This window comes from Aquarana catesbeiana, linkage group LG02, assembly GCF_042186555.1.
Source record: "Aquarana catesbeiana isolate 2022-GZ linkage group LG02, ASM4218655v1, whole genome shotgun sequence".
Classification (NCBI taxonomy): Eukaryota; Metazoa; Chordata; class Amphibia; order Anura; family Ranidae; genus Aquarana; species Aquarana catesbeiana.
The window spans coordinates 25,359,836-25,387,728 of NC_133325.1; the positions used below are offsets into that span (position 1 = coordinate 25,359,836).

The 27,893-nt window shown below is 44.7% G+C and overlaps 1 long non-coding RNA gene across 1 annotated transcript; it reads left to right on the forward strand.

Moving 5' to 3' along the window:
• The first annotated feature begins 39 nt into the window (after positions 1-39).
• On the forward strand, positions 40-27,556 carry LOC141126712 (uncharacterized). The gene is made up of 2 exons (XR_012241442.1): positions 40-142; positions 24,574-27,556. It is a non-coding gene; the product is annotated as an uncharacterized lncRNA (long non-coding RNA).
• The last annotated feature ends 337 nt before the right edge of the window (positions 27,557-27,893 follow it).

Here is a 27,893-nt window from a genome sequence, read left to right on the forward strand (position 1 = left end):
AGGAAGGGGGGGTAGTGGGTGTGGGGGGGGGGTAGAGGGTGTGAGAGAGAGGGAGGGGGGTAGAGGGGGTGAGAGAGAGAGGGCGGTGAAATGGATTCATAAAAGACGTTGTCAAACAAACCTGGTTTCTTTTTATAAGGAGGTAAGTAAAACCTTGGACAGAGGGGTGGCTGTGGACGTGGTATACTTGGATTTTTCAAAAGCTGTTTAGAGTTACAGAGGAGGTCTAGCACTAGAAGTATTGCTCTCACTCTGTTTGTGGTGATACCACATATGTGTGGTTCGAATACCGTTTACATATGTGCGGGCAACTTACGTATGCGTTCACTTCTGTGCTCGAACACGGAACGATGGGGGGATCTGTAATTCTGGCACTTTAATCCTGTCCTCCAAGGCCATAGAGTAATTTATACTCCTAAAAGTACTAAACTCATGAAACTGGCTGAACATATAGAAAGGGTTTCTATGCTGTACACAGAATTCCCCGCCACCTGTCAGGATGATCTCCTCTATGGATATATTTTCCTGGGGTTTTTTTGCCTTCCTCTGGACCAACTGTGGGTGAAGGATTGTGTATATGAGATTGTATGATTTATTTATTTATTTTTATTGATTGATTGAACTAGATGGACTTGTGTCCTTTTACTGTGGCTGGAGGGCACGGGGGGGACACTGTGGGGTGGGGGGAGGGCACAAGGGGACACTGTGGGTGGGTGGAGGGCACAGGAGGAGACCTTGCGGGTGGGGGGGGGGACTGTGGGAGTTACATGGGGCCTCCTGCAGTCCTGTAGGGGCCCGGGCCCCCTACACCTGTACTGGCTTCCGCGCCGCCCGCTCCTGCGACGGTACTCCAATACAAAAAAAACAGCCCCTCACCCGGTGCCTGTAATACCGCTCACAGCACGCTGCTCCCTGCCGGCCCCTCCTCTTCTCGTCTGTCCCAGGTGATGTCATGTACAGTACAAGCACCTGGGGTGGGGGCGGACGGGAGGGAAGGAGGGGCCGGCAGGGAGCAGCGCGCTGTGAGCGGTATTACAGGCACCGGGTGAGGCGCTGTTTTTTTTTATTGGAGTACCGTCGCAGGAGCGGGCGGCGCGGCAGCCAGTACAGGTGTAGGGGGCCCGGGCCCCAACAAGACCGCAGGAGGCCCCATGTAACTTCCACCCGGCAGGGAGCAGCGCGTTGTGAGCGGTATTACAGACGCTTCCTGAATCTCTTGCTGCTGCTAGACATGTATTGCGGAGCCTCTCACGGGCCCCCAACGGTCCGGGCCCTCGGGCGGTGGCCGATGGGTCAGTCCGCCCCTGTGTCTATATACCTTTTCCAATGGGCTCTGTTCAACGCCTATGTACTAAACAAAGCGCCAGGAAGAAGTGGATCCTTCCTAAAATTCCAGGAAGAGGCCATCACAGCCCTTTTGTATCCAGAAGGTGCTGTGGCCCAATTTCCCAACCAAGATGCAGTGAGCCGGCTGCATGAGAGGCATTTTCCAGACGTCTTCCCTGGTACCCCTTGTAACGAAAATGTAAGCGTAGGATAGTTTTACCTTAACAAGATGCGATGTGATCTGTAGAAGTAGTGTAATTGTAGATGTAGTTTAATTCTGGGTTAATAAAAATATAGTATTCAATATCAGTCATGCACATATGTTCTTTCGTTAGCATTTGGAAAAGACAGAGCCAGTGTTCTAGGACTGAAGTGACACCTAGATGGCAATAAAAGTTCCCACTAGAGTAAACATAGATTGCCACCTTCCTGAGGCCTCAAAGAAAACTGCTAGTCATCTTGGCTACACGGATCCGCAGGGGGCATTCGTAAGGCCCCGGCCGGTCTGCAAACTTTGATTAATATTAACAGATCTAAGGAACCTATTTTGTCTCTCATAATAGCTAAAATATTAGCGGCAGAGAGATGAAAATAATTCATATTATATTATAATTATTATTATTATAATAATATTAATACACGCAATAGGTTATGTGTAGATGTAACTCTGTATTTTTAGCATGTGTGTAATCCTAGAGAACCACACAAAACCGTTATATGGCGCCTGATTGCGGCAGGCAGGCAGTGATTGGTACTGTCGTGATCGGACGGATGCGCTGGTATCGGAAATCCTATCCATGAGCCAGCAATCAGCGCCGTTCTGGGCCAATTCGACTCTGGTAATTTCAGAACACAAAACATCCTGAGGGCTGAGACAGGAACACCCCCCCAGGGTTGATTGGCCAAGGACTAAAGCCCAGCCCACATCCATATTTCAATAAATTGGGTAGCCTGAGATATGGACATCGTTCTTCCAGTTCGAAACTGGGGAGTTCCCACATGTTCCAGTATGCTTCTACTAACAGATAGACTTTGGTAAAGTTTATTTCTGTTTTTATCCCCTTTTATTTTCATAGCAAATTGCCAAATTGTGTATCTTTCTGTAATTTTTTGGTAACTATCTTTTTTGTTAACTTCTTTTTCTTGGTATCTCTTTTATGCACTGCCCACTTTCGGGATATTAAATGATAAAATGAATAAGTGACTTCTGTGTACTCAGCTAGGGCTCATATCTCTGGAGAGGTTGTTGTATGTGGTGGCTCAGCAGACCAGTCTGCGGTCACCCTGTGTGGGTGTGGGGACAGTGGGAAGAGTGATTAACACTGGGGTTCAAGCTTGCAGGATAGCTGGAGCAACCCTAGAAGCGTGTGCTAATTGCTAGATGCTCCCCAACCCTTAGAGTGCACCAGATTGTATGTAAGATTCGTATCTGCCTGTGTGTGGTCAGCTAGCTGGAATGGAGTGGAGTCTCCGTCTAGTGGGGGCTGTGAAAGTACCACAGCCAGTCTTACATGCTCAGTATAAGTCCCCCCTTATTCCCTTAGTTCCTCATATACCCCAGTCACGGAACGCACGTCGCGGTTAGCTAGTCGCCGTGGGCGTGCGTTATCATGACACCCCTAACCAAACAGCACCCTAAAAAAGATGCCGTGTCTGTAGCTAGCGCGGATACAGGCATGACACCCACTATTTTTGTCCCTCCTGTCCTGGTGAACTCGGTCTCTGCATCGGGGACTGTTTTCATCACTACCACACACTAGTGGAGTATTAGTATAGGGTACAGCACGGCACAGTCTAGGGCACACGTTCACACAGGGTCTCGAAAGATGTTAGATAGCTAACGCATTTTGACAGACACTAACCTGGAATGTTTAGAGTTACAATAAAAGTGTAAAAAACACACAAAAAAACATAAAAAATAAATAAAAATAGTTGTTGTTTTATTGTTGTTACTGTTTACTGTATTTTATGCTATACTGTAATGTTTTATCAGTACTGTGTTTTATTGTTAACCACTGTTTGCTTTGCAGCCATTCTACTGTTTTACTGTACTGTTATTGTGTTTTATTTTTAACCATTGTCTGCTTTGCAGGTACACCTTTCAGCTGCAGCACTGAGTTGTTTATTTTGACAGTAACGGGGTTTGCGCTCACAATACTTAATCAGTGACTTCAGCGCTGTAGGAGGTGACTTCACCACCACAGTTATAAAAAAAAAGAGCATATATGGCGAAGCATAGGGGCTGGGGTGGACAGAGGGTGGATAGCCCCTATGCTGCGCCATGTATTTTTTACACAGATTGCAATAAACTTTTTTTAAAGTTTTATTGAGCTTATGTTTTATGGATACTTTGTTATTGTTAACCGTTGTTTGCTTTGCAGGTTTGCTTTGCAGGTACACAGATTGCAATAAAACATTTTTTAAAAGTTTTATTGAGCTAATGTTTTATTCATACCTTATTTTATTGTTAACCGTTGTTTGCTTTGCAGGTATGCCACTCAGCTGCAGCGCTGTTTTATTTATTTTGACAGCAACAGGGTTTGCGCTCACAATACGTAAATCAGTGACTTCAGCTCTGTAGGAGGTGAGTTAAAAAAGCGCATATTTGCCAAAGCATAGGGGCAGGGGTGGACATAGGGGTGGATCGCCCCTATGCTTCGGCAAATATTTTTATTCACTTTTCTTGGCAGAGATTTCTTCATCCACATCGATCGATGTGAATGGAGGAATCTGTTAGGTTCTTTTTTCGTTCAGCTTACAGGCTGCATGAAAAAAAAAAGAACATTACAATATATGCCCAACAAGGACCAGCAACGTACTGGTATGTTGCTGGACTTTGAGTGGTTATACTGGAATGATGCCTGCAGGTTTAGGCATCATCTTGGTATTGTTTTTTTCAGCCAGCGGTCGGCTTTCATTTAAAAGCAATCCTAGCGGCTAATTAGCCTCTAGACTGCTTTTATAAGCAGTGGGAGGGAACGTTCCCCCCCCCCCCACCGTCTTCCATGGTTTTCTCTGGCTCTCCTGTCCCAACAGGGAACCCAAGAATGCAGCCGGTGGTTCCGCCAGCTGACCATAGAGCTGATCAGAGACCAGAATGGCTCCAATCATCTCTATGGCCTAAGAAACCGGAAGCTACCAGCATTTCATGGCTTAGATTTCGCCGGATGTAAACAGCGTCATTGGGAAAGCATTTTATCACAACGATCTTGGTGTGGTCAGATGCTTTGACGGCAGAGGAGAGATCTAGGGTCTAATTTTTTTTTCAAAAAAAGAGTACCTGTCACTACCTATTACTATCATAGGGGATATTTACATTCCCTGAGATAACAATAAAAATGATAAAATAAAAAAAAAAAAATAAAAGGAACAGTTTAAAAAAAAAAAAAAAAGCAAAATAAATAATTAAAAAAAAAGCACCCCTGTCCCCCCCTGCTCTCGCGCAAAGGCGAACGCAAGCGTCGGTCTGATGTCATATATTGTACCATGCATGTGAGGTATCACCACGAAGGTCAGATCGAGGGCAGTAATTTTAGCAGTAGACCTCTGTAAATCTAAAGTGGTAACCTGTAAAGGCTTTTAAAAATGTATGTCGCCGCTGCACGTTTTTGCACGTGCGCAATTTTAAAGCATGTCGTGTTTGATATCCATGTACTCAGCCTAAGATCATCTTTTTTATTGCATCAAACATTTGGGCAATATAGTGTGTTTTAGTGCATTAAAATGAAAAAATGTGTGTTTATTTCCAAAAAAAAAATTGCGTTTGAAAAATCGCTGCGCAAATACTGTGTGGGGAAAAAAAATGCTACACAACATTTTAATCTGTAGGGCCTTTGCTTTAAAAAAAATATATAATGTTTGGGGGTTCAAAGTAATTTTCTTGCAAAAAAAATATATTTTTTCATGTGTCAGAAAGGGCTTTGTCTTCAAGTGGTTAGAAGAGTGGGTGATGTGTGACATAAGCTTCTAAATGTTGTGCATAAAATGCCAGGACAGTTCAAAACCCCCCCAAATGACCCCATTTTGGAAAGTAGACAACCCAAGCTATTTGCTGATAGGCATGTTTTGTTTTTTTTATAATCAAAATTTTTTTATTTTCCTTTTATAAATACAACTTATCCATTCATCATTATACAGCTTTATATTCCACAAAACCATAGATAAAGACTATACAATTACATTACATTCATTCCACAATCTTACATAAATAACCCTTCACCAATAAAAAAAAAAAACAAAAGGGGAAAAGTTCCTCAACTCTCTCCTCCCTTACCCTTCGTTGCCCTGTTGTTGATCAAAAGTCCACTAATTACATCCTGCTCTTACCAGCGTTGCCCTTCTTCCTCCCATACCCCCTGTGTAAGTGCCCTTATCCCCACTTTGTTTACCCCAAAAATCCCAAAAATATAATAAATATAAGGGGTTAATAATAACCACCTCCTCACTAACCCTAGTGACCCTAGAAAAAAAACCCAGTGAAAGTAAAAATACCCTTATCAACCACACTAATTCTTTTAATAACTAGATGGAGTAGGGGGTTAATAATAGCCCCCTTCTCTTTATCCCCCGTGGAAAAAAAAAAAAAAAAGTGTGATCATCAAATGATTATCAAATTGTGTAAGAGGCCATTATTGGCCATATATTGCCCAAAGAGAAGAAAAAAAAAAAAAAAAGAAGCTGTGATCCTGAAATAATTATCAAATTGTGTAAGAGGCCATTATTGGCCATATATTGCCCAAAGCTTAGCCATCTAGTATAATAAATAAACACAAAAAAAAACCACGGTGAATATAAAGTGACCTGATCAACCACACTAGACCCTTCCAAAAAAAAAAAAAAACAGGAAGGGGGGGGGGGGGACAGAAGAGGGGAGAGAAGAGCGTACTCCCCCTTTCCCCTAAATAAATAGGATCAGTATACAGATTATTCATAATTCACTTCTAAGTCAACCTCTTAGATTATATAGGTTCCTAGGGACTATACCATTTCTAATCTCACCTACTCAACGGTACTCCCCCCCCCTACCCTATCTCTATAATATAATATACCCACCCCGCCCAGGTCTTTTCAAATTTCCCTTGTTGGTCCTTCACTACATGGACCCATCTCTCAGCTTCCATTATTAAAGCGGAGTTCCACACAAAAATGGAACTTCCGCTTTTCGGGAACCCTCCCCCCCCTCCGGTGTCACATTTGGCACCTTTCAGGGGGGAGGGGGGGGGGTGCAGATGCCTGTCTAAGACAGGTATTTGCATCCACTTCCGGCATAGACTCCCATGGGAGTCTATGCTTCTTCCTGTCCCTCCGCGCTGTCTCCTGGGAAACACACAGCTCCCAGGAGATAGCGGGGACCAGTTACGATGCGCAGCGCGACTCGCGCATGCACAGTAGGGAAGTGAAGCCGCAACGCTTCACTTCCTGATTCCCTCACCTAGGATGGCGGCGGCAGCTGCCGAGAATCGAGCGATTCATCAGCGTCGGCTGCCGACATCGCTGGACCCTGGGACAGGTAAGTGGCCATGTATTAAAAGTCAGCAGCTGCAGTATTTGTAGCTGCTGGCTTTTAATATTTTTTTTTTTTTTAGGTTGATGTAGGTGGACTCCCTCTTTAAGTTAACTTCATTCCTCCAGTCTATTAGAGTGGGGCAGTGGGTCTGTCTCCAATATTTAGGTATAACTAATTCCGCTGCATTTAATAAGTGCGGGGTTATACTTTTCCTATAGGCTTTAATAGACCCAGGCATCCCATGGAATAAATAATGTAAAGGTGTAAATTCCAGGGATCTGAGGGTCAATTTCTCAATCCATGGGGCAACTGACTCCCAAAATGGTTTAATTACGGGACATGTCCACCACAGATGGAGAAATGTGCCTTTCTGCCCGCAACCTCTCCAGCACCGATCGTCTGTTGTTGGATACATCTGTGATAATTTAACTGGGGTCCTCTACCGTCTTGTTGGGAATTTATAGGCCATTTCCTGCACCCTTGAACTTATAGATGTGGAATAGGTTAATTTAATCATCTTTTCAATTTGTGTATTTCTCAATATCTGATCCAATTCCCTTTCCCATTCTCTGACAAAATAGGGAACCGTCCCATCCTGCCCACTAAGAATCACTCTATACATTTGTGACAGCAAATGTCTAGCGTCCGACAGTTGTTCACACTGCTTTTCAAATATAGTGAGTGAATTTAGAGATCTTAATAAAAGCTTTATTTTATTAAAAAAACTCACCAATTGATGGTATTTCCATCCCGCTAAAGGTATATTCCCTAAGCTTGACACCAGTTCCGTTAAGGTTAACAGGACTCTACATGGGGCAAACCTGCCACACGTGGTGTCTCCATCCTGGCCCCATGCCCCCAGATAACCCATCTCCTCCCCCCGGTGGGAACCAAAGCAATCCCTCCAGTGGAGCCAGAGGGGACATCTGAGGGGCCTATTTACCCATCTTATTCAATTTATCACATACTGACAAAGAATTCCGTGTCAATGGTGATGTCCACTGTGACAGCCCTCTTGATGAACTTGGAATCCAAGGGGCCCCTGCCAGATTCCTCCCTGCCATTATCTTTTCTAATCGAACCCATCATTTATTCTGAGAGTCGTGGCACCAGTTCGAACTAAAGCCATGGCCTTATAATACAATGTGATATCTGGTAGTCCCAAACCCCCTTCTGCTTTACTCCTATGCAGAATGTCATAGGCCAATCTTGGTCTTCTATCGTTCCACACGAAGGCCACAAACGACTTTCGTATTTGTCTAAAGAGGGTCTCTGGTAATTTAATCGGTACCATATGTAGTATATAAATTATTCTGGGTAATATATTCATTTCTATAGAGCCCAAACCAGGTTAGATACTGGCCCTTCCACTTCTTCATGCCTCCTATTATCCCTGTCAGTAGGGAGCCATAATTAAGATCGTATAACAGTTTCTGATCTGCGCTAATATGTACCCCCAAGTAAACCAAGGAGTCTCTATTCCAAATAAATGGGTATATATGTTGCAGTGACCTTGCCAATACTGAAGGAACATGACTTGGTAGGAGAGCAGATTTTTCAAAGTTGATTTTAAAATTAGATAGATCACCGAATCTATGCACTTCCAACATGGGTGCTGGCAGAGATATCTGTGGGGCGGAGAGATAGAAGAGGAGATCATCCGCATAAGCTGATCCTTTATGTTCATCAGATCCAATACACGTCCCTAATATCTCTCTATTTCTTCTAATCTTACGAAGGAAGGGCTCCAGTATCATAGCAGATATTATTGGGGATAATGGGCACCCCCTGCCTCGTACCGTTTCGTGTATTAAAATATTCTGATAGTGTGCCGTTCACCTTAACCCTTGCTCTTGGCTCCGTATACAAGGACATTATCCATCCCATCATACGTTCCCCCCAGACCCACCCCCCTCAATGCTTCTATCATAAAGCCCCAACTCACCCTATCAAATGCCTTTTTGGCATCCATTGACAGTATGATCCTTGGAGCTCTATCAGGGCCATGTTGCATCCAATGAAGAACGTGAAGCGCTCGGATAGTATTATCCCTCGCCTCACGTCCCTTCATAAATCCTGTCTGGTCTGGATGAACTAGTTCACCTATATGCTCTTGAAGTCTAAGGGCCAAGATCTCCGCTAACAGTTTAGTATCGGAGTTGAGTGAAGAAATAGGCCTGTAATTGGCACAATGTTGGGGGTCTTTCCTCCCTTTTGGAAGTACCGTTATATAGGCCAATAGGGCTTTTAGAGGTAATGGATTGGTTGTGTTAATTGAGTCAAAATAATTACATAATGGTACTACTAATACTGAAAGAAATTTTTTATAATATAAATTCGTTAGGCCATCTGGCCCTGGGCTCTTTCCTAGTGGCAAGGCTGCTATCACTCCACTCAGCTCCTCTACCGTAATTGGGCGTTTCTATTTCTTCTATGATTGTATTAGATAATGTGGGCATTGATGCGTCTTTGATGTAGTCCCGTATCTCGTCCCTGTGTTGTCTCTCCACTGATTGCGGTGTGTCCGTCATTGGAATATTATATAGTGCCTCATAAAATCTACAGAATTCTGTCGCTATAGCTTGAGTTTCAACTATCTTTTTACCCTGCGCTAGTAGGTTATGAACATGTCTGGATTCCTGTTGTTTTTTTAAGTTGTTTGGCCAATAACCGCCCACACTTATTCGCCTGTTCATAAGACCTGTTTGCAAAATACCTGATTTTATTTTTAACTCCAGGCATTGTGAAAGCTCTAATCGCAAGTTCTCTAATTGCAGAATGTCTGCGGGGTCAAGGTTTTTTTTTTATGTTTCGTCTCTATCACACTGATTTTCTCCAATAAATCCTTTATTTCTTTCTTCCTTTCTTTTTTAACCACTTCCCGCCCGCCCACGTCATATGACGTCGTGGACTTTGAGCGGGTATATCTGAATGATGCCTGTAGTTACAGACATCATTCAGATATTGCCGGTTTCAGCGGGCGAATCTCTACACCATAGGAACGATCATAGCGGCCTTTCCGCCGCTTGATCGTTCTTACGAGAGGCGAGAGGGGACGCCCCCCTCCCGCCGCCCTCCGGTGCTTGTTCCGACTCACCGTTACGATCGGTGAGGCGGAGAGCGGATCCGCCGGCGCCGGATGTAGATCATAGAGATTTCCAACGGACCAGATGGTCGCCGGAGTCTCTATGATCGTCGGAGGCCGGGCGCGATGTTATCACGTCACGCCCGGCCTCTCCATTCCAAAAAACAGCGCCGCTTCAGCTGGGAAGCGGTGATCATTTTATTTTTATTTTTTTATTTCAGGCTTCCCAGCCTAGTGGTGAGATGTGGGGTCTTATTGACCCCAAATCTCACTATAAAGAGCACCTGTCATGTCATATTCCTATTACAAGGGATGTTTACATTCCTTGTAATAGGAATAAAAGTGATCAAATTTTTTTTTTTTCAAAAAAAGTGTCAAAATAAAAAAAAGAAAATATAATTAACAATATAAAAAAAATGTTTTTTTTTAAAGCGCCGCTATCCCCGTGTGCTCACACGCAGAAGCGAACGCATACGTAAGTCCCGCCCACATATGAAAACGGTGTTCAAACCATACATGTGAGGTATCGCCGCGAACGTTGGAGCGAGAGCAATCATTTGGTCCCTAGACCTCCTCTGTAACTCAAAACATGTAACCAGTAAAAAAATTTCAAGCATCGCCTATGGGGATTTTTAAGTACCGAACGTTGGCGCCATTCCACCAGTGTGTGCAATTTTGAAGCGTGACATGTTAGGTATCTATTTACTTGGCGCAACTTCATCTTTCACAATATGCATAAACATTGGGCTAACTTTACCGTTTTGTTTTTTTTTTTAAAACACAAAACAGTTTTTTTCCCCCAAAAAAACGCGTTCGAAAAATTCCTGCGCAAATACCGTGTGAGATAAAAAGTTGCAACAACCGCCATTGTATTCTCTAGGGTCTTTGCTAAAAAAACATATATAATGTTTGGGGGGTTCTATGTCATTTTCTAGCAAACAAATGATGATTTTTACATATAGGAGAGAAATGTCAGAATTGGCCCGATAGGGAAGTGGTTAATATATGAACCGTATGCTATCAATTCCCCTCTGATGACTGTTTTATGTGCTTCCCACACAGCTTGTTCTGACACTTCCCCTGGCTCGTTTATTTCAAAGTATGCTTTTATTTTAAGGAATAGTTCCTCCACTATATATTTTTATCTAATAATGACTCATTCAGTCGCCAAGTTCGCTCTATATGACCTACTTGAATTGGATAAAGCAGGGGTCTTCAAATTGCGGCCCTCCAGGTGTTCAGGAACTACAATTCCCAGCATGCCTAGTCATGTCTGTGAATGTCAGAGTTTTACAATGCCTCATGGGATGTGTAGTTCTGCAACAGCTGGAGGGCCGTAGTTTGAGGATCCCTGGGATAAAGGGTCAAAGTTATAGGGGCGTGGTCCCAAATGGTTATGGATTCAATTGAACAGGTGAGGACATTCTCCAAATAAAGTTGATCCACCAGAAATAAATCCAGGCGCGAATACATAGCATATGTTTTAGAGTAATAACTATAATCTTTAATTCCTGTGGGCGCTACCCGCCAACTATCTACAAGATGTTGAGAACGTAAAAGTTGCCTAACATGTTTTAGAGCTCTAAAGGACAGCACAGTTCTACCTGTTGATGTATCCATACTTGGATCTAGTGTAAGATTAAAATCCCCACCCAAAATCAAACATCCTTCTCTAAATTTTTCCAATATCCTTAAAGTCTTAGCAAGACAATTAACTGTCCCATCATTAGGTGCATAAATCGATGCGAACGTATAGCGTACACCAAGCAGTGTACCTTTCACAAATAGAAAACGTCCCTCTGGGTCAATCTGCAAAGACTCCATTTTCCATGGGCACGATTTCCTAAAAGCGATTGTAACCCTCCCTTGCTCTTGCAATAGGTGACACTGCATGGTACCATTGATTAATTGTGTATTGAGGCAAGTTGGGTATGGAGCCTTCCATTAAAATGTGTCTCTCGTAAGAAAACCACGTCTGCTGCGTGATGACGCAGTTCCAACCAGAGGCGCCCCCTTTTATGTGGTGAGCGCAACCCCCTTACATTATATGATATCATTTTTAATACAGCAGCCATTTCCTAAGATATCCACCAAAACTTCCAAAACCAATCCCATGGTACCGTCCCCATGACACTTCTGTCCCTTATTACTCTTGCTACTGATGCTAGTAACCAAATAACAAATAAAACATAATGAAAAAAAAAACCACCATAAACACCATAAAAAGAAAAAAGAAAACCCTCTTCCATAACTAAATACTCCACCCTGGAGTGTGTCAACTAATCGGGGGGGGGGGGGGGGCGGCTGTGCAAATAAACACACCTTGTGCCCAGGCCTCCCCCCCTCCCTGCTATTAGCAGATTAACTAATCCCTTAAATCGGGACCAACCTATTGACCATAAAATGGTCCCCATTTCCCTCAGTACTCATTACCTCCCTCATCCCTGGGCATTTTTACCTTTAATTCCCCTCCCTGGTGACTGCATCTATATAACCTTATCCCTTCCATAGGACTACAAAAAAAAGGAAAAGAAGGGGGGGGGGGGATACCCCCGGATCTCTTCACATAGGCATATACCTAAAACATTTACTTTGCATATTACATTTTGTTTTATATTTAAACTCGTCACTCCCCTGCCCCTCTTGATCGTAATTGAAATAAATATTATCTTTCACCTTCATGGAATATTTTATATTTTGCCACAAGTTTCGGGAAAATTAAAAAAAAAATTTTTTGTACACAAAGTTGTCACTAAATGATATATTGTTCAAACATGCCATGGTTATATGTGGATTTACACCCCAAAATACATTCTGTTGCTTCTCCTGAGTACGGGGATACCACATGTGTGAGACTTTTTGGGAGCCTAGCCGCGTACGGGACCCCGAAAACCAAGCCCCGCCTTCAGGCTTTCTAAAGGCGTAAAATTGTGATTTTGCTCCTCACTACCTATCACAGTTACGGAGGTCCTGAAATGTCCAGATAGCACAACCCCCCCCCCCAAATGACCCCATTTTGTAAAGTAGACACCCCAAGGTATTTGCTAAGAGGCATGGTGAGTATTTTGCAGATCTTATTTATTTTTGAAAATAAAGAAAGAAAAAGAACATTTTTTTTTTCTTTTTTTAATTTTCAAAACTTTGTGACAAAAAGCGAGATCTGAAAAATACTCAACATGCCTCTCAGCAGATAGCTTGGGGTGTCTACTTTCCAAAATGGGGTCATTTGGGGGGGTTTTGTGCCATCTTGGCATTTCATGGCCTCAGAAACTGTGATAGGTAGTGAGGAAGTGAACTCACCATTTTACTCCCTTAGAAATCCAAAAAAGTCTCACACATGTGGTATCCCCGTACTCAGGAGAAGCAGCTGAATGTATTTTGGGGTGTAATTTCACATATTCCCATGGCATGTTTGAGCAATATATCATTTAGTGACAACTTTGTGTATTTTTAATTTTTTTTTTGTCATTTTTCAATTACTTACTACTAAAATAAAATATTCAATGGGCTCAACATGCCTCTCAGCAATTTCCTTGGGTGTCTACTTTCCAAAATGGGGTCATTTGGGGGGGGGGGGTTGTACTGCCCTGCCATTTTAGCACCTCACGAAATGAACTAAAGTCATAAACTAAAAGCTGTGTAAATTCCAGGAAATGTACCCTAGTTTGTAGACGCTATAACTTTTGCGCAAACCAATAAATATACGCTTATTGACATTTTTGTTTACCAAAGACATATGGCCGAATAAATTTTGGCCTAAATGTATGACTAAAATTGAGTTTATTAAAAAAAAATGTTATAACAAAATGTAGAAAATATCATTTTTTTCAAAATTTTCGGTCTTTTTCCATTTATATCGCAAAAAATAAAAATTGCAGAGGCAATCAAATACCATCAAAAGAAATCTATATTTGTGGGAAGAAAAGGACGCAAATTTCGTTTGGGTACAGCATTGCATGACCGCGCAATTACCAGTTAAAGCGACGCAGTGCCAAATTGTAAAAGGTGCTCCGGTCAGGAAGGGCAGGGCCGGTCCTAGACGGGGTACACGGGGTGCAGTGCACCCAGGCGCCAGAGAGGTGGGGGCGCTGAAGTGCCAGAGTGCTCCACTGCTCCCTTCCCTCCTCCTCCTCCCCTTGATTGTGTCCGGCGGCGGCTCCAAGAAGAAAGAGGCGCCGCGCCGCTGTTTGCTGCTCAAGCCCCTCCTCGGAGAAAGAGAGCAGCTGCCAGCCGGAGATGACATCGGAGGCAGAGCGGCTGGTCTCTGCGTGGAGAGAGACCAGCCGCACAGTGATGTCGCGGGGGGAGCGGAGACACATTCTCCTCTCTGTGTCTCCCGCTCCCGCTCCTGCCTGCTTTGATCTGCTCTGCTCTCCACCCGGGCGGCGCGGCTGGCTGCACATTGTCCTCTCCTCTCCAGCTGCCGCCCGGGTATATTTATGTACCCTAATGGAAGGGAGGGGGCTGTACTGTACTAATGGAGGGGGGGGGGGCTGTACTGTACTAATGGAGAGGGGGCGAGGGGGGCTGTACTGTACTAATGGAGGGGGGCTGTACTAATGGAGGGGGGCTGTACTAATGGAGGGGGGGCTGTACTAATGGAGGGGGGGCTGTACTAATGGAGGGGGGTTGTACTGTACTAATGGAGGGGGGGCTGTACTAATAGAGGGGGGGCTGTACTAATGGAGGGGGGCTGTACTAATGGAAGGGGGCTGTACTGTACTAATAGAGGGGGGCTGTACTAATGGGGTCTGTACTAATGGAGGGGGGGCTGTACTAATGGGGGGCTGTACTAATAATGGGGGGGTCTGCACTAATAATGGGGGTCTGTACTAATAATGGGGGGCTGTACTAATGGAGGGGGGGCTGTACTAATAATGGGGGGTCTGTACTAATAATGGGGGGTCTGTACTAATAATGGGGGGGCTGTACTAATGGGGGGGTCTGTACTAATCCAGAGGGGGTCTGTACTAATGGGGTCTGTACTAATGTAGGGGGTCTGTACAAATCCAGCGGGGGTCTGTACTAATGGGGTCTGTACTAATGGAGTCTGTACTAATGGAGGGGGTCTGTACTAATGGGGGGTTCTGTACTAATGGAGGGGGGTCTGTACTAATGGGGGGTCTGTACTAATGGGGGGGTTCTGTACTAATGGAGGGGGGTCTGTCCTGGGGGGTCTGTACTAATGGAGGGGGGTCTGTACTAATAGAGAGGGGGTCTGTACTAATGGAGGGGGGGTCTGTACTAATGGAGGGGGGTCTGTCCTGGGGGTTTGTACTAATGGAGAGGGGATCTGTACTAATGGGGTCTGTACTAATGGAGGGGGGGTCTGTACTAATGGAGAGGGGGTCTGTCCTGGGGGGTCTGTACTAATGGAGAGGGGGTCTGTACTAATGGGGTCTGTACTAATGGAGGGGGGGTCTGTACTAATGGAGAGGGGGTCTGTACTAATGGGGTCTGTACTAATGGAGGGGGGGTCTGTACTGGGGGGTCTGTACTAATGGAGGGGGGTCTATACTAATGGAGAGGGGGTCTGTCCTGGGGGGTCTGTACTAATGGAGAGGGGGTCTGTACTAATGGAGGGGGGGTCTGTACTGGGGGTCTGTACTAATGGAGGGGGGTCTGTACTAATGGAGAGGGGGTCTGTCCTGGGGGGTCTGTACTAATGGAGGGGGGTCTGTACTAATGGAGGGGGGTCTGTCCTGGGGGGTCTGTACTAATGGAGAGGGGGTCTGTACTAATGGGGGGTCTGTACTAATGGGGGGGTCTGTACTGTGGTGGGGTCTGTACTAATGGGGTCTGTACTAATGGAGGGGGGGGTCTGTCCTAATGGGGGGGTCTGTACTGGGGGTCTGTACTAATGGAGGGGGGTCTGTACTAATGGAGAGGGGGTCTGTCCTGGGGGGTCTGTACTAATTGAGGGGGGGTCTTTACTAATGGAGGGGGGGTCTGTACTAATGGAGAGGGGGTCTGTACTAATGAGGGGGTCTCTCCTGGGGGGTCTGTACTAATGGAGGGGGGGTCTGTACTAATGGGGTGGTCTGTCCTGGGAGGTCTGTACTAATGAAGGGGTGGTTTGTCCTGTGGGGTCTGTACTAATGGAGAGGGAGATCTGTCCTGGGGGGTCTGTACTAATAGAGGGGGGGTTACCTGGGGGGGATCTGTACTGGGTAAGGTCTGTACTGAGGGAGGGGTTTATACTTAGTGTGGGTTCTGCACTGACGGAGGGGGGTCTATATGTAGTGGAGGGGGGTCTGTACTGAGGGGCGACTATAGTTGGTGGAAGGGGGGTGACCCTAACCCTAGTGAAGCCAATGCAGCTGCGGGCTCTCCTTTTCCCCTTCCCTCTCCTTTCCCCCCTCCCTCTCCTTTCCCCCCTCCCTCTCCTCCTGCGTGCTGCTGTACTAGTGAGCGGTGCTTGCCAGCACAGCTGCCCACAATGTTTCTTCCCCCGCCTTCATATCAACCAGGGAGGAAACAGTATAGAAAAAGGAGCAGAGAAGAGGATTGTGGGACATATAGTCCCGAGGACTGGCAGCCCCACTGTAACACAGAAACTGGAGCCCACACAGCATGCTCAGGTGAATGGGAAAGAAAGAGAGAGACAGGAGCCCGGGAAAGCTTTCAGGGAAGTACACCCAGGACTCCAGAGGGAGAAGACAGTGCTGAGAGAACACCATCAGAGAGAGAACCCCGCTGCCCTGCGCCACCAGAGAGAAAGCCACACAGCCTGGTGCCATCCCTGGCAGAGAAAGGAATGGAGTCTTTGCAGGAATACAGATCTGGGTGCTACCCAGCGGAGTCACCATGGGCAATTCAGAGTGAGCTGACTCCTGATCAGAGGAACCGTTGCTGTATCGCTGGGTCAGGTGAGAGGGCCGATTGGCCATTATGTACTAGTGTCCATAGGAACTGCAGTCTCTGACCATCTCCTGTAGTATGTCTGCAGTCTCTGACCATCTCCTGTAGTATGTCTGCAGTCTCTGACCATCTCTTGTATTATGTCTGCAGTCTCTGAGCATCTCCTGTACTATGTCTGCAGTCTCTGACCATCTCCTGTAGTATGTCTGCAGTCTCTGATCATCTCTTGTATTATGTCTGCAGTCTCTGAGCATCTCCTGTACTATGTCTGCAGTCTCTGACCATCTCCTGTAGTATGTCTGCAGTCTCTGGCTATCTCCTGTACTATGTCTGCAGTCTCTGACCATCTCCTGTTCTATGATTGCAGTCTCTGACCGTCTCTTGTATCATAACTACAGTCTCTGACCATCTCCTGTACTAAGTCTGCAGTCTCTGACCATCTCCTGTACTAAGTCTGCAGTCTCTGACCATCTCCTGTACTATGTCTGCAGTCTCTGACCATCTCCTGTACTTTGTCTGCAGTTTCTGACCATCTCCTGTACTATGTCTGCAGTCTCTGACCATCTCCTGTACTATGTCTGCAGTCTCTGACCACCACCTGCACTATGATTGCAGTCTCTGATCGTCTCCTGTATCATAACTACAGTCTCTGACCATCTCCTGTACTAAGTCTGCAGTCTCTGACCATCTCCTGTACTAAGTCTGCAGTCTCTGACCATCTCCTGTACTATGTCTGCAGTCTCTGACCATCTCCTGTACTTTGTCTGCAGTTTCTGACCATCTCCTGTACTAAGTCTGCAGTCTCTGACCATCTCCTGTACTAAGTCTGCAGTCTCTGACCATCTCCTGTACTAAGTCTGCAGTCTCTGACCATCTCCTGTACTATGTCTGCAGTCTCTGATCATCTCTTGTATTATGTCTGCAGTCTCTGACCATCTCCTGTACTATGTCTGCAGTCTCTGACCATCTCCTGTACTATGTCTGCAGTCTCTGGGCATCTCCTGTACTATGTCTGCAGTCTCTGATCATTTCCTGTACTATGGCTACAGTCTCTGACCATCTCCTGTACTATGTCTGCAGTCTCTGACCATCTCCTGTACTATGTCTGCAGTCTCTGGGCATCTCCTGTACTATGTCTGCAGTCTCTGATCATTTCCTGTACTATGGCTACAGTCTCTGACCATCTCTTGTACTATGTCTGCAGTCTCTGACCATCTCCTGTACTAAGTCTGCAGTCTCTGACCATCTCCTGTACTATGTCTGCAGTCTCTGATCATCTCTTGTATTATGTCTGCAGTCTCTGACCATCTCCTGTACTATGTCTGCAGTCTCTGACCATCTCCTGTACTATGTCTGCAGTCTCTGGGCATCTCCTGTACTATGTCTGCAGTCTCTGATCATTTCCTGTACTATGGCTACAGTCTCTGACCATCTCTTGTACTATGTCTGCAGTCTCTGGGCATCTCCTGTACTATGTCTGCAGTCTCTGATCATCTCCTGTACTATGTCTGCAGTCTCTGATCATCTCCTGTACTATGTCTGCAGTCTCTGATCATCTCCTGTACTATGTCTGCAGTCTCTGATCATCTCCTGTACTATGTCTGCAATCTCTGACCATATCCTGTACTATGTCTGCAGTCTCTGGGCATCACCTGTACTATGTCTGCAGTCTCTGATCATCTCCTGTACTATGTCTGCAGTCTCTGATCATCTCTTGTATCATAACTACAGTCTCTGACCATCTCCTGTACTATGTCTGCAGTCTCTGGGCATCTCCTGTACTATGTCTGCAGTCTCTGATCATCTCCTGTACTATGTCTGCAGTCTCTGATCATCTCTTGTATCATAACTACAGTCTCTGACCATCTCCTGTACTATGTCTGCAGTCTCTGATCATCTCCTGTACTATGTCTGCAGTCTCTGATCATCTCTTGTATCATAACTACAGTCTCTGACATCTCCTGTACTATGTCTGCAGTCTCTGATCATCTCCTGGACTATGTCTGCAGTCTCTGATCATCTCCTGTACTATGTCTGCAGTCTCTGGGCATCTCCTGTACTATGTCTGCAGTCTCTGATCATCTCTTGTATCATAACTACAGTCTCTGACCATATCCTGTACTATGTCTGCAGTCTCTGACCATATCCTGTACTATGTCTGCAGTCTCTGACCATCTCCTGTACTATGTCTGCAGTCTCTGATCATCTCCGGTACTATGTCTGCAGTCCCTGATCATCTCCTGTACTATGTCTGCAATCTCTGACCATATCCTGTACTATGTCTGCAGTCCCTGATCATCTCCTGTACTATGTCTGCAGTCTCTGACCATATCCTGTACTATGTCTGCAGTCTCTGGGCATCTCCTGTACTATGTCTGCAGTCTCTGATCATCTCCTGTACTATGTCTGCAGTCTCTGATCATCTCTTGTATCATAACTACAGTCTCTGACCATCTCCTGTACTATGTCTGCAGTCTCTGGGCATCTCCTGTACTATGTCTGCAGTCTCTGATCATCTCCTGTACTATGTCTGCAGTCTCTGATCATCTCCTGTATTATGTCTGCAGTCTCTGACCATATCCTGTACTATGTCTGCAGTCTCTGACCATCTCCTGTACTATGTCTGCAGTCTCTGATCATCTCCGTTACTATGTCTGAAGTCCCTGATCATCTCCGTTACTATGTCTGCAGTCCCTGATCATCTCCTGTACTATGTCTGCAGTCTCTGGGCATCTCCTGTACTATGTCTGCAGTCTCTGATCATCTCCTGTACTATGTCTACAGTCTCTAATCATCTCTTGTACTATGCCTGCAGTCCCTGATCATCTCCTGTACTAAGTACAGGAGATGCCCAGAGACTGCAGACATAGTACAGGAGATGGTCAGAGACTGCAGACATAGTACAGGAGATGGTCAGAGACTGCAGACATAATACAGGAGATGATCAGAGACTGCAGACATAGTGCAGGAGATGGTCAGAGACTGCAGACATAGTACAGGAGATGCCCAGAGACTGCAGACATAGTACAGGAGATGGTCAGAGACTGCAGACATAGTACAGGAGATGCCCAGAGACTGCAGACAATGTCTGCAGTCTCTGACCATCTCCTGTACTATGTCTGCAGTCTCTGGGCATCTCCTGTACTATGTCTGCAGTCTCTGACCATCTCCTGTACTATGTCTGCAGTCTCTGATCATCTCCTGTATTATGTCTGCAGTCTCTGACCATCTCCTGTACTATGTCTGCAGTCTCTGACCATCTCCTGTACTATGTCTGCAGTCTCTGACCATCTCCTGTACTATGTCTGCAGTCTCTGATCATCTCCTGTACTATGTCTGCAGTCTCTGATCATCTCTTGTATCGTATCAGAACTACAGTCTCTGACCATCTCCTGTACTATGTCTGCAGTCTCTGGGCATCTCCTGTACTATGTCTGCAGTCTCTGACCATCTCCTGTACTATGTCTGCAGTCTCTGATCATCTCCTGTACTATGTCTGCAGTCTCTGATCATCTCCTGTACTATGTCTGCAGTCTCTGACCATCTCCTGTACTATGTCTGCAGTCTCTGACCATCTCCTGTACTATGTCTGCAGTCTCTGACCATCTCCTGTACTATGTCTGCAGTCTCTGATCATCTCCTGTATTATGTCTTCAGTCTCTGACCATCTCCTTTACTATGTCTGCAGTCTCTGACCATCTCCTGTACTATGTCTGCAGTCTCTGACCATCTTCTGTATCATGTCTGCAGTCTCTGACCATCTCCTGTATCATGTCTGCAGTCTCTGACCATCTCCTGTTTCATGTCTGCAGTCTCTGACCATCTCCCGTATCATGTCTGCAGTCTCTGACCATCTCCTGTATCATGTCTGCAGTCTCTGACCATCTCCTGTATCATGTCTGCAGTCTCTGACCATCTCCTGTATCATGTCTGCAGTCTCTGACCATCTCCTGTATCATGTCTGCAGTCTCTGACCATCTCCTGTATCATGTCTGCAGTCTCTGACCATCTCCTGTATCATGTCTGCAGTCTCTGACCATCTCCTGTATCATGTCTGCAGTCTCTGACCATCTCCTGTATCATGTCTGCAGTCTCTGACCATCTCCTGTATCATGTCTGCAGTCTCTGACCATCTCCTGTATCATGTCTGCAGTCTCTGACCATCTCCTGTATCATGTCTACAGTCTCTGATCATCTCCTGTATCATGTCTGGGGGCTCTTTCTAACAGACTCTCTAACAAAAGCCCTCTTTGTGTGCATCAGAGAGACTCCCCTCCAGGTCTCATTAGTGTACGCTCTTCCTGTATTTTTTTTATTGTTAAAAGATCAGGGGAGGATCTATTCCTAGGGTAACAAAGACTTCTTAGGGGAGCATCTCTGTGTTTGAGTCGTTGCCATAGAAACATTTATAAAGGGGAGGAGTTGGTAAGATGACCACGCCCATGTGGGGGCGCCAGAAATATTTCTGCACCCAGGCGCCGGTGACCCTAGGATCGGCCCTGAGGAAGGGGGTAAATTTTTCTGGGGCTGAAGTGGTTAAACAAGTGTGATTTAACTGTACTTCTGTCTCGGTCTGATTTCATGGTTTCTGACACCGGGAAAACAAGAAGATAACAAGATAAAGCAGAAAAGGAAGCTCAGAGGATAAAAGAAAACAGCCTCTATTGAGGAGCCTTTATCCAGGTGAATGTCAGCCTGCCAAAAAAGATAACACAAGTGTATACAAAAATATATAAAAGATATAGAGATATATGAAAATGGCTAAAATAACTGCAGATTTGCTTTACTGCTGACATTAATCCCAAGAGCTACCTCTACATTATTAAAGAGTATATAAAATATATATCTCTAAATTATATTTACCATTATTTTTTAAATTCCATATTCGTTTATTTTATTATAATTTATTAAGAAACTCAGTTTAGTAGGAGCAAAAAGCTAAAGCAGCCTATATTATATATATATTTTTTGCAATAAAAGTTTTTATTAAAGAGAAAGAGAATTACAAAATCAAGAAGATACGCAAAAATAATAATGTACAAAATATAGGTGGCAATTACAAGTACCGTAGGTCCACGGTGGATCAAGACATCGACCTTATGGCAAACACAGGGATTTTAAAAGGTATAAACTCTTAGCAAAAAAAAAATATTGCATATAAAATAGAAAAACAAGACAGTGAAATTAAATAAAGTGGAACAGTAAGAGAAAACAATCGGTGAGGATTCTTGGTGAGAGTGTCTAAGGACAGAGTGGTCAGGCAGAGCCACTGTAGGGCTCAACATGGATAAATGGAACAATTAATAGAGGGAGTATTCGGTCAATGACTCAACCATCAGCATTTGGATAGAAAAAATAGTCAGTAGAGCAGCAAGCTTTCACCCTGTATCTAGTTGTAAATAATAATCAGAGGATCGGAATACCAGCCAAGGAGACCACAGTTTATGGACATTTTACGAGGATTCTCTAGCAATGGCCACCGTTTCCTCCATATTGTATATGTCCTCTATGGAGCGTAACCATTCAGGGATCAGCTTTTGCTCCCACGATACATAAAGCCGTGACTCCAGCGCTGTAGGAGGTGATTTCACCACCACAGTTAAAAACATAATGGTGCATGTATGCCCATCATTAGAAGTGGTTGGATGAAGGGAGGAAATTCTAATGGTGGGCCTACCCACCGATCAATCTCTTTTTTTCGTTCAGCCCACAGGCTGCATAAAAAAAAAAAAGCTACAATATATGCCCAACAAGGACCAGCAACGTACTGGTATGTTGCTGGACTTTGAGTGGTTATACCAGAATGATACCTGCGGGTTTAGGTATCATCTTGGTAGCATTCTTTTCAGCCAGTGGTCGGCTTTTTACCGAGCCGAGGAGAGATGACATCATTTCCTTTGCTGCTGTTTAGCATACAGCAGCAAAGGAATGATTCGATTGGCCGGCGGCGATCGCGAGGGGGGGGCCACGAACGGATGGTCTCCCCCTCACCACCGATCGCCGCTGGACAAACGACGACCGCCTCGGGCCCCCCACCCGCGGAAGGCAAATCACGTACCATGTACGTGATTTTGCCTGTCCGTGCCACTTTGCCGACGTACATCGGCGTGAGGCGGTCGTCAAGTGGTTAATATATTAATTTCATTTAATTTAGCATATCAATTTTAGTTTATCTCAAAAAGGGTTATATTCTATCAGATTATAATAAAATTTGAATATATTGAAAAATAGATTAGCCAAACCAAAAAGCATTAAATTCAATCAAATCTAGTCAGATCACATCAAATTTAATTATATCAAAATAAGTCAAATTAAATCACATTAAATTAAGATAGAATAAATTAAGTCATATCGGGTAAGGTCCAATTAAATTCACCTAAAGACAATTAGTGTCCAATTACTTCGAATTTTATGTTTTTATAAATGATAATTTATTAGATTAAAGGGGTTGTAAACCCTCATGGTTTATCACCTTAAAGCGGAGTTCCGGTTTAAAAAAAAATAAATTAAAAGTCATCAGTTACAAATACTGCAGCAGATGACTTTTAATAATTGGACGCTTACGTGTCCCAGGGTCCAGCGATGCGGGGGGATGAAGCCCCGCTCGTCTCCCCCTCCTCTCTGCAGCACCAGCATTGTAACTGTGTGCGCCCGGCTGTGGCTTCACAGCTGGGCACACACTGCGCATGCGCGACTGGCCGGGCAATCATCTGGGATCTGTGACGCGATATGTGACGGGATATGTGAACCAAACAAATGCAAAAATGTATAGAAAAGTGTCCAATCAAGAAGTCCTTCCTCTGACAAAAGGTAGGAATATTGAGCCAGCCTGACCTTTTGTCAGAGGAAGGACTTCTTGATTGGACACTTTTCTATACATTTTTTCATTTGTTTGGTTCACATATTTGCATTTTCATACTAAGCAATTTGTTTTAAGTATAAGATTCAGTTCTGATTCTTTTTCCCCCTCTAATATGAGCCACGATTTGAGTGGCTATTTTCCCTTCCACTGCTGAGATCTCAGAACGAGGCTTGGTTATCTGTACTCTATTTAAGGCGATGACTCAGAGCGTCGCCCGTTCCCCAGGCGACGCCATTTGTGGTGAAGCGTACGTCGGGAGGTTGACGCTCTGACGTCATCGCCATCCTAGTGTGGACGGGTGCTCGCTATGCCGGCCGGCTATTTGCTGTTTTTAATCTACTTATGTAAGTTTTCTACCTTTTTTTTATTAAACTGTCCTGCCAGGATTACACTATGGTCAGTTTCTTTTCATTCACATGCCTGTGAGACGTGAGTTTGGGGTCCTTGCTACATCCCCCTAGCCAAGCTGTATGCAGTCAAGTCACACCAGCTGGATTTCCCATACCAGGACGGAACATAGGCTGGTTTTTGCTTGCCTTGTGGTAAGCGCAATATTTGTGTGGTGGCGGATCACTGAGCGTGGTGTCTCTTTCATCTTTACCACCAAGTCTGGTTGTGTCCATTCATGGGCTTCTCTCTGGGACTGATTCTGGTCAATTATCATATATAAAGATTTCCATCTACCACATATGGACATCACCTTTTGATTCACAGTTAGATGTATGGACTTATATATATTTTTCTGATTATCGCAATGTTTCACATACATACATGAATCTTCTAACAGAGGTTTTTGGGACATCGATATAAGAATATTTCACATATCTTATTCATATATATTTTAGCGCGGTTATTTCTTTTTCTTTAATCCATGTCCTTAGTCCGCTTGTCTTCAGCAAACTGTTTGTGGGCTTTCTTGTGTTTCATCTTTAGAAGAGGCTTCCTTCTGGGATGACAGCCAAGCAGACCAATTTGATGCAGTGTGCGGCGTATGGTCTGAGAAGTGACAGGCTGACCCCCCACCCCTACAACCTCTGCAACACTTATACGTCTATTTCCCAAAGACAACCTCTGGATATGACGCTGAGCACGTGACCTCAACTTCTTTGGTGGACCATGGCGAGGCCTGTTCTGAGTGGAACCTGTCCTGTTATACCGCTGTATGGTCTTGGCCACCGTGCTGCAGCTCAGTTTCAGGGTCTTGGCAATCTTCTTATAGCCTAGGCCATCTTTATGTAGAGCAACAATTCTTTTTTTCAGATCCTCAGAGCGTTCTTTGCCATGAGGTGCCATGTTGAAATGTGCTCCTTGCTGTGAAGGCCAGTTATAGGGGCCATTTACTGGTGTAAATGTTGTCCGGGGATACACTGTACACCTTTGCTGCCATTGTGCTCTTGCTGGGTGTCCAGTGTGCTCTTGTTCCTTTAAGGGGGATTGGGCTGCCTCCAGGCCCACCTGCCCCTCATCTATCCATTTAATGCATGTGCTTCTATTGTGGAGACGCTTATAAATTCAGTAGCGTTAGGACTGCAAGCATACACAGGGTGCCGTGAAGAGGCCTTGCAGCTTATGCATGCGTTTGCAAATGTGTGCTAACTAAACCCCTGTTTTTAACGCAGACTGTTGGACAGGTTCATTTGGTAAGTGGGCAGACTGGTTGGTGAGTTGAGCTATGGAATGTTCTGTTTTTGTCTTTCATGTGATTGCCCTTCCATGTGCTTCTTGCTGTGAAGGCCAGTTATAGGTGGGGGCAGGGGCCATTTGTTTGTTACTGAACTTCCAGTGACCAGTATGAGAGAGTGAGAGCGATAACACCAAATTTAACACACCTGCTCCCCATTCACACCTGAGACCTTGTAACACTAACGAGTCACATGACACCGGGGAGGGAAAAGGACTAATTGGGCCCAATTTGGACATTTTCACTTAGGGGTGTACTCACTTCTGTTGCCAGCGTTTTAGACATTAATGGCTGTGTGTTGAGTTATTTTGAGGGGACATCAAATGTACACTGTTATACAAGCTGTACACTCACTACTTTACATTGTATAAACAGTGGGGACGGAAAGTATTCAGACCCCCTTAAATTTTTCACTCTTTGTTATATTGCACCCATTTGCTAAAACCATTTAAGTTCATTTTTTTCCCCATTAATGTACACACAGCACCCCATATTGTACACACAGCACCCCATATTGTACACACAGAACCCCATATTGTACACACAGAACCCCATATTGTACACACAGCTCCCCATATTGTACACACAGCACCCCATATTGTACACACAGAACCCCATATTGTACACACAGCTCCCCATATTGTACACACAGCTCCCCATATTGTACACACAGCCCCCCATATTGTACACACAGCCCCCCATATTGTACACACAGCACCCCATATTGTACACACAGAACCCCATATTGTACACACAGCCCCCCATATTGTACACACAGCACCCCATATTGTACACACAGAACCCCATATTGTACACACAGCTCCCCATATTGTACACACAGCACCCCATATTGTACACACAGCACCCCATATTGTACACACAGCACCCCATATTGTACACACAGAACCCCATATTGTACACACAGAACCCCATATTGTACACACAGCACCCCATATTGTACACACAGCACCCCATATTGTACACACAGCACCCCATATTGTACACACAGCACCCCATATTGTACACACAGCACCTCATATTGTACACACAGCACCCCATATTGTACACACAGCACCCCATATTGTACACACAGCACCTCATATTGTACACACAGCACCCCATATTGACAGAAAAACACAGAATTGTTGACATTTTTGCAGATTTATTAAAAAAGTAAAACTGAAATATCACATGGTCCTAAGTATTCAGACCCTTTGCTGTGACACTCATATATTTAACTCAGGTGCTGTCCATTTCTTCTGATCATCCTTGAACTTCCTTGAACTTAAATGATTTTAGCAAATGGCTGCAATATAACAAAGAGTGAAAAATTTAATTTTCCGTCCCCACTATATATATATATATATATATATATACAGGGCTTTTTTTCTCAGACAATAGGTGCAGGAACTCTCCTTTTCCGAGTCACCCCTTTTTCCCGCCCCCTACCCACCTCCAAGCACCGTCTCTTGGTTCCATCCCCTACCCACCTCCCAGTACCACCCCTTTTAGACAATACAGAACCAAGTATCATTTTGTGGTGCTAAGTAATTTGTATGGAATTTGGTAATGATATCAAGAAAAGCAGTAAAATAGATCCCCTTCAGACAGCAACAATAGATCCCCCTAACAACAAAATTCCCCCCACCCCAGCAACAATAGACTCCCGGCAGCATCAACAGATCTCCGCACAGCCAGCATTAATTGACTCTTTGGCAGTCATCAACAATAGACCCCTCCCCCAACAGTAGATCTCCTTCATCAACAACTGACCCCCCCCCCAGCAACATAAGACCACCCCTAGCAACAATAGGTCCCCCACCAGCAACAATAGACCTCCTCAGCAACAATAGACACCCGTGCAAAAATAGATCCCCTCCAGCTAGAATAGATCCCCCAGCAGTGAGCATCAATACCCTGCAGCACACCCCAGCACCCCTTGCCATTACATACCGTCAGTCCAGGAGGTGCCGGAACTGCGTTCCCCCGCTGAAAAAAAGCCCTGTGTATATATATATATATATGTGTAAACAGTTGGTAATAGACACTTGCTTACTGTCCCTGAGATACTTACTATATCCAAAATAAAAGAAGAAATGTTTTTTTGCCTTAATATCTACCTTAAATCACATTGCTAATTGCACTTGTTTGTAGCCTAAATACTGAAATTTACACTTAAAAATGTAATTTTGTAACTTTTGTAAATGCCAATAAAAACTTGGATGTGCCAGTAAATTTTGGGTGTTGTGTCAGTAAATTTCAATCTGGTAGGTTGGCAACACTGCAAGGAGCTCATCATGAGGCTACCACACCTGCAGAGCTCAAAAGCTGTTTTCAAGCCCCTGAAGAATTGCATTCCCAACAATCAAGTCTTTCTCAGGTGCAGCAGGTATGGAGACCGGAGCAACCATGTTCTAGCCCCAAACAACAGAGTGTAAGGAACCAAAGTTCTCGAGGCCTTGGTTACTTAATCCCAGGTCTTCAGGTCCTCTTCAGACGAATGAGTACATCTTTTGTTAAAGCGGAACTTTACCCATAGCAGATTGATAAAAAATAATGTTCCTTAGCAAGG